Raw genomic sequence first — 8,266 nt, forward strand, 5'->3', positions numbered from 1 at the left:
TGGGGAATTGAACCTGGGCCAGCGAGCTTTGTAAGCAAGTGCCTTTTGCCACTGAGCCATCACCTCAACCCCCTCGGAAACATCTTTAAATTTTGAACTTTTCTTTTGAAAATTAAAAAAATTGGTTTGTTTTTAAATATTTTTATTTATTTGCAAGAAAAGAGAAAAAAATGGGTGCACCAGGGTCTCCAGCTCTACAAATAAATAAACTCCAGATGCATGCACCACTTTGTGCAACTGGTTTTACATGGGTACTAGGAAGCCAAACTTGGGTTGTTAGGTTTTGCAGGAAAGCACTTTAACCACTGAGCAATCTTTCCAGCCCCAAATTAGCTTAAATAGAAATTCCGTAGTAACTAGTTAAATTCTTATCTGCATGCTACCTACTACAGCCAAGAACCATTTCACACATTTATATCAGGAATAAGGATACAATAAGAAAGACCACATTGAGGCCTTGATTCAAATATAGTAAGAGAAAGTATTCTCTGGTCTCCTGCAGGTCCATCCCAAGTATGGCACAATCAAGGCACTGTCAGGTACCACAGTCTGCTGTGACATTGAGATATAACTGGGCAAATGAAAATCAAGGGAGGTGCTATAGAGATGGCTCAGTGGTTAAAGTGCTTGTCTGCAAAGCCTAAGGATCTGGGTTCAATTCCCAAGCGTCCATGTAAAGCCATATGCATAAGATGGCACATGCTGTGTCTGGAGTTTGTTCATTGTGGTGACTAAAGGCCTTGTTATGCTCATTCTCTCTCTTTCTCTCCCTCTCTCTCATAAATAAATAAATAATTAATTAATTAAATAAAAATATTTTAATAAAAAAAGAAAATCAAGGGAAATGGACAATTACATGCTGTTTTGTGGGTGAACTTCAGTTGCTGAAATTTTAAGATCAGTCTTACTGAAGAGAAACAGGCTTAAGAACTTTTCTATCAGGGCCTCTCTAACTCTTCACAATTCACTCCCATCTTCCCGCCCTCCCCCTATGCTAAAGCTAGCCTGCTCATACGTAAGATACAGTCTCTTAGTCTGTGGCTTACTGGCAGGTTGTAGATACTCTTAAATAGCCTTGATCCATTTGTATTCTAGGATTTCATTATTGTCAATAGATCCAGACAGTGGCCATTCTGCTCAGATTTAAGTCAAGATTGGATTTCTTTGCTTGCTTGCTTCCTTCCTTCCTTTTTTTTTTTTGAGGTGGGGTCTCACTCTACCTCAGGCTGACCTGGAATTCACTATGTAGTCTCAGGATGGCCTCAAACTCATGGCGATCATCCTTCCTCTGCCTCCTGAGTGCTGGGATTAAAAACATGCACCACCACACCCGGCTTTTTCTAGTTTCTTTTCTTTTCTTTTTTTTTTTTTATGGTAAAAAGCTTTTAATAAGAGACTGTGATTTCATAGGCAACCAGTTAGCAGATTAATGAAACATTTAACTTTCTTTACTTAAAACCAGTATTCCACTCAAGAATGACAAACCCTAAGATGTATCCTCTTATACTGACCAACGTAACTAAGTACAAATGAAGTCAACGGTGTGCCCCATTAGCATGCTGCGGTGTATGTCAATAAAACAAGCCCTCCCCGCCCAAGCCCTGGCCCCTGGCTAACACTGATAAATGACTGTGCACTGCGTGATGATACCATTAGGTGAGAACTTTGGTTCATGCAGTCGGCTGCCACAGAGGTTGCACCCAAAACCCACAGCCCTGGCATCCAAAGTCAGTCAGTGGCAATGGCTCATGGTGTCAGCCGTGCTCCTTCCACAACACCAGGTGAATACTGTGGTCAGGCATGCTGGTGACAAAAACCAAGCCTGTGTCATTGTGCCTGTCCAGTCCATTCAGCCAGGACGCTTCGCCTGTCAGGAAGCTGGAGCCTCTCTTTGATTTCCTGTACTCCGGCAGAGGCCAGCGGCTAATCAGGCTCTCTGTCCTCAAGTCCATGATGTACAGGTAGCGGTTGTGAAACAGCAGGGCAAAGACATCTCCAAAGCCAAGCAAGGCCAAGTTTGCTACCTCAGGTGTCTTGATGACCCTGAGAATATCATAACTGGCAAAGTCCCACTGGTAGAGACCAAGGGCCGAACTGCAGACCATGTATTTGCCGTCAAAATGAAGTCTTGGCTGCAGGCAGATACTTCTATCTTCAGAGACAGACTATGTCTTCAAGCACTTGCAATTGATTTCTCTTCCAATTGGCCAAATCTTGGTGACCCACTCCGTATGCCCAGTGAGTGTGTTCAGGCATGTCCCAGCAGATAAAGCCCATACTTTCACAGTGAAGTCTGCAGAGCCACTCACCAAGACACCCAGTTCATCATTGTAGTCCACACTAAACACCGCCCCAGTGTGCCCCCGGAAGTGCTGGGTCCTGGCTCCGGTTCTCCATTCCCAGCAGGCCACAGTGTCGTCAAAGGAGCCTGTCACAGCTTCTGTTCAGCGAACTTCACCGCTGTACAAGTGTGGGTCTGGATACCATAAATGCACTGCCCTGCGCTTACACCCCATAGTTTTGCAGACAAGTCACCTGACCCTGTACAGAGAAGTCCATCTTTGTAGTAAAGTGCATACACTCTGGCACTATGTCCAATTAATGATGAGGTCTCAAAGGCTTCATGGTCCTCCAGTTGCTTCATTCTCAAAATAGCCTTCAAATAAACCTTCTTCCAGTGCAAAGCGTCCTGAACAGAATCATCTATCTGCCAGCCCAAATTTCTACACGCAGTCTGCCACACCTCTGTACAGGCACTTATCACCTTATTCCACTGCTTAGAGACGAGGCAGCTCGTGAGTAAAGTCTGAGGATCGAGCCACTTTAACAAATAAAAACTGAGCTCCAAGGGAAGGAGCCTGAGGAAGCCCCGCTTGAGGAGAGTCTCCAGGTTATTGGAGAGAGGTCTGAGTTGGACTGCCCCACTCAGACTAATCAGGTGATCCAGAGTTACATTTTTCTGCAAGTCCGTCAGAGAAAGAAATGTAACAGAAATGTTATCAAGCCATGTCTCAAAGTCCTTTCTCTCCATAAGGTTATGGAAATATTTACCTGAGCGAGCGCCCCGGGCCGGGACCTCGCGCCCGGCTCACACCGACTAGGCGCGCTCCGGCCGCCAGAGCCTCGCAGCGGCCCGGTCCGCTCCGCAGCCAGGGCGCCTGGACCTGCAGCCGCCGCTCAGGGTCCGCAGCCTCACAGGGGAGCCTAGTTTCTTAATAAAAGCATTGAAGTCAATTATTACACATGATCAACCTATGAATCATTATATGCCATACACTGCACTTAAAAATATTTTATTTATTTTTTTGAGAGAAGGAGAGAGGCAGAGTGAGAGAAAGAGAGAATGGGTGCGTCAGGGCTTCCAGCCACTGCAAATGAACTCCAGATACATGTGCCACCTTGTGCATCTGGCTTACATGGGTCCTGGGGAACTGAACCAAGGTCCTTTGGTTTTGCAGGCAAGTGCCTTAACCACTAAGCCATCTCTCCAGCCCCTGCATTTTTTGGGGCACTAAAAGTAGTTAAAATATTTTACACTTACTTTTGTACTAAATAAAAATGGCCAAAATACTTAGGTTTCATAATTGGAAAAAAATCTATGTTCTCAAATTGAGAATTTTTATAACAATTTTAGCCAGGAAGAGTTTTTTTTTTTTTTTTTGCCTATCATAAACCATTGAAAATAGTATACTATTTCTAGAAGAACTTTAAAGGAGAGTGGTGCTTGCTGATGCCACTATAATTCACAACCATCTACACTTTCATAGCTTATATTGAAGAGTTAATTCATGCTTATTTTGTTTTTTTAAAAATAGTCTTTGGAAACCATTACTATTCCTGTAGACACATACTCTAGATATATCTCTTCTTGTAAAAATAAAAACATAATCATGTGTGTTACAGTCAGGTTCGCATTGCTGGCAGAAATCACCTGACCAAGAGCAGCTTTTGGGAAAAAGGGAATGACATCTATCATTTAGACTCACTTCCCCAGCCCCCAGATGAACAGTAGTTATAATAGCAAAAGGAATATAAGGAGATTTTGTTGTGTTATTTTGTTTTGATCTTTAGGGCCAGCTGTGAAAGAGGTCAGCACATTACTAGCAGCAACAGACAGAGAAGACAAGACAGTGGGTGAAGGAATCTTGATGAATGCTTGTTCATCTTTTCCTCTACTAGCCATAAAATTGCAACAGCGTATTTGGAAATTTCAAGTATGCATCTCCTAGACCCTTCACAGATATAGATAGTGGTCTACCTGAGGGCTCTATAACCATGTAAGATAGCTTTGTTCAATTTGGGGTGGCCAAAACAGACTCCATGCCATTAAGGATGTTAGAGCTCAATGCTTCCTGCAGTTTGGGCATCAGCTCTTCTCCTATGTTCATCCTACCTATCTCCTTCTAGGGTTCCAAGGTCCATGTTCACCTTTGTCCTTTTTTTTTTTGAGGAAAGGTCTCATTCTAGCCCAGGCTGACCTGAAACTCATTTTGTAGTCCCAGGCTGGCCTTGCAATCTCAGTGATCCTCCTAATAGCCTCCTGGGTGCTGGGATTAAAGACGTGTGCCAGTACGTATGGAAACTTTTTGAAACTCTAGCCCAGGTTGACCTGAAATTCACTATGTAGTCTCAGGGTAGTCTGACTCACAGAAATCCTCCTACCTCTGCCTTTCAAGTGCTGGGGTTAAAGGAGTGCACCACCATGCCTGGTGGATGAATTTTTTTTTTTTAATTATTTGTTTCTTTATTTGAAAGAGAGAATGGACATGACAGGATCTTCTGCCACTGCCAACAAACTCCAGATGCATGTGCAACCTTGTGCATCTGGCTCTACGTGGGTACTGGGGACCTGAGCTCAGGCCATCAGGCTTTGCAAGTAAGAGCCTTTAACAGCTGAGCCATCTCTCCAGCCCTTAAATTTTGACATCTTGAATAATGTTAGATCTGTTAAGACTTGAGAAACTCTTGAAGTTGGACTAAGTGTACTTTTGTACTGTGAGATAGCTGTGCATCTTTGGGTTGGTGTATTGGTCAGGGCTCTCCAGAGGAACAGACCCAATAGAAAGAAAGCATATTACAGAGAGGTTTACATGATATGGAACAGGTAGTCCACTAACGGCTGTCTTCAGGCTGAGACGCAAGACTCTGGTAATTGCTTGCCCTGTGAAGCTGGATGGCTCAGCAGTTCCAACCTGGTTCTGAAGGCCTGAAGAATTGCTGGAAGCCACTCATCTTCTTCAGTCCATGTTGGGCAGCAGCAGGGAGAAACGCTGGCCAGCATGGAGCCAAGGCAGGCAGGCGAAAGCACCACTGCTTTGCCCTTCTTCATGTCCGGCTGCCACTCGAGGTGCTGCCCACTTCCTTCAGTTTGTCCTTCTAGGAAATGGCCTCAAATACTTGCCCCAAGGTGTGTTTCTTACTCAGTTCCTGATCTAATAAAGTTTATAACTGAGATTAACCATCATAGATGTTAAATTAGAGTTTGAATCTGAAATGACTCTCACAGGCTCATGTGATCAATGTTTATTCTCTGGCTGGTGTCACTATTTTAGGAGGCTGTGGAGTCTTTTAGAGGTGAGGCTTTGAGGCTGGGAAGATGGCTCAGTGGTTAAAAGCACTTGCTTGGAAAGCTGGACCGCCTGGGTTCGATTCCAAAGCTATTCACACAAGCCAGACACAAAACATGGTACAAGCATCTGACATTTGTTTGTAGTGGTAAGAGGCCTCGTCTCCCACCATGAAGTGCAAATAAATAAATAAATAAATAAATAAATATATATATATATATATATATATATATATATATATATATGTATATATATATATATATTTTAAATGTAGAGCCTAACCTCTCTTAATGTTCATACTCATATATATTAATGCTACTCTCACTTTTGGGTTAAGGAAGCTTCTCTTTTCAGATGATGGTGACCTCTGGGATGACTCAAAAGGCACCATAGTGCTGATAAGAAGTGACAGATGAGTGTTCAGCACTGAGACATTTCTATCAAACCTTCCAGAGCTGAGGGTCCATTGCAGAAGAGGTGGTGGAAAGAATGTAAAATCCAAAGGAAGGGTAGGACTACTTACAATGCAATCTTCCAGAAACAAAATGGCCTGGATATTCACGACCTCACAGTGCCTGGTACTACCTTCACAAGACCCTCAGAATAGGAGGAAAAGATGATGACATCAAAATAAAAGGGACTAACTGAGAGGTGGAGGGGATATTGTGTGGAATGGACCTATGAAGGGGAAAGTGGGAGTGAGAAGAAATTATCATGGTTTATTGTCTATAATTATGGAAGTTGCCAATAAAAAAATGTACAGCCAGCTGGTGGAAGTCACTAAGGGTGGGTTTTTGAAGGTTAAATCCAGCCTCTGGTTCTAGCCTCTCTGATTCTGCTTTACTATGATGTGAAAGAACCGTCTCTACCTTATGCTCTCACCACCTTGGACAGAGCCACTCAGCAATGCCTCCTCTGCTATTATGGGTTGAAACTCTGAAATTGTGAGGATAAATATTTTAAATAGTCTTATATTAGGCAATTTGGTCACAGTGAAGCAAAAGTAACTACATTTAGTAAGTGACAAAGGTAGGTTTGTACCAAATCAGGTTGTCCCTGGAACCCAGCATTAGTAAGTTAGTATCCTATGCTAGAGATGATTTCCAGTGAGATCTTGAATCTAGCTATAGGCATTCAATGCCTTAGAGCCAACATTTCAGGGCTGACAGCAGAGACATCAAGAGGTTTTCTCTGTTTATGGGTCTCTTCAGTATTTTGGCTTTCAAGCCTACGGTATCTGCTTGGCAGAGCCTACTTTCCCGGATGAAGCTAGAGCTGAAACTGGCTGCATTGAGGTGTTTGCAGAATTTCTTCCTAATGTGGGTGTTCATTTATCCAATCAGTGTGGAGCTGTGAATTCAGTCCTTTCCCACTGGGGACAGTGTTTATGTTTTGGTACATCCTTTTGTAAAGTAATCCATGCTTTTACAAAATGGAATGAGAGTTGGTCTCTGACAGCCTATAAAACAGTTCTCTCCATGGAAACCACAGGCCTCACAGCCACAAATGAAGGCTTTATGGGGCTCCTCTGCCATCGTTCCCTGGGACAACGCCTTTGATAGTGCTGTGTGTGTGTGTATGTGTGTATGTGTGCATGCATGTGTGTGTGTGTGTGGTGTTGTGTATATGATGTGTGTATGTCTGATGTCAGTGTATATGATGTGTATATATGGTATGTGTATATGATGTGTGTGTTTATGTGCATATGGGGGCTCATGTACCACAATATGTGTGTAGAGGTGAGAGGACACCTCAGAGTGTGGGCCTCCCTTTTCACCTTGAGTGAATCTTGGTTGTATCTCCTGTTATTTGTCCCTGGAAAGTCTATACTAGCTGGCCTGTGAGCTTTGGGATTCTCCTGACTCATTGTTTCAGGCACATTGAGATTATAGATGTGTGTGCCACTTACAAAGATATAATCTGGCTTTATGTGGGTGCTAGGTATCCAAACTTTGGCTTGCACAGCATATAGCAAGTGCCTTTAACCACACAGCAATCTGTCCAGCCCTGCTTGGTGAGGTTTTTTTTCACCAGCCCCGACTCATAAGTGTTCTTTCCTGCTCTGCTGTTCATGGACTAAGGCCTTCTGGGAATCTTACTGTAGAGTCCTCATTCACAGCTCCCTTATGCTAAAAACACTATTCTTCCCTTCGGTTTCCAGCTGGTATCAGGATGTAGAAGGAGATGAGAGATGAAGACAGAGAATAGATCCAAATAAGTCTGAAGAGACAAACTCTAGTCCTCAGACTCCCAGCCTTTTTGAAGATCCCAAAGGACCTAACAGTACAAGATCCTGCAGAGTAGAACAACATTTGATGACTCCTTAGACAGGTGTTCTCAATTTGTTTATGCATTTATCTAATGATATTTAAAGTTATTCTTTTAATATTGTTACTATAATGTCATATAAGTGCTTTGTAAAATTTTTCAACAATTCAGACATTTATAAAATTAAAAGTCATTGCAGACACAACAGCTTTTAACAATTCCAAGTGTATCCTTCTAGCCAGTCCTTTCAATTTAATGTAAAGTCATATACACTTTGCAAACAAAACTATTACTCTGATAGTAAATTTATTTTTCTTTCTTTCTTTTTTCCTGCCTTCCTTCCTTTTCCTCTTCCCATTCTTTCTTTCTCTTTCTTTTTCCCTTCCCTCCCCTTCCTTCCCTTTCCCTTCCTTTCCAGGCTGCTCTCAAAC

The 8,266-nt window shown here is 42.8% G+C and overlaps 1 pseudogene; it reads right to left on the reverse strand.

The window, feature by feature from the left end:
• Nucleotides 1-1,435: 1,435 nt before the first annotated feature.
• On the reverse strand, nt 1,436-3,062 carry LOC123454868 (annotated as a pseudogene).
• Nucleotides 3,063-8,266: the final 5,204 nt, after the last annotated feature.

Source organism: Jaculus jaculus, chromosome 1 (genome assembly GCF_020740685.1).
Source record: "Jaculus jaculus isolate mJacJac1 chromosome 1, mJacJac1.mat.Y.cur, whole genome shotgun sequence".
NCBI lineage: Eukaryota > Metazoa > Chordata > Mammalia > Rodentia > Dipodidae > Jaculus > Jaculus jaculus.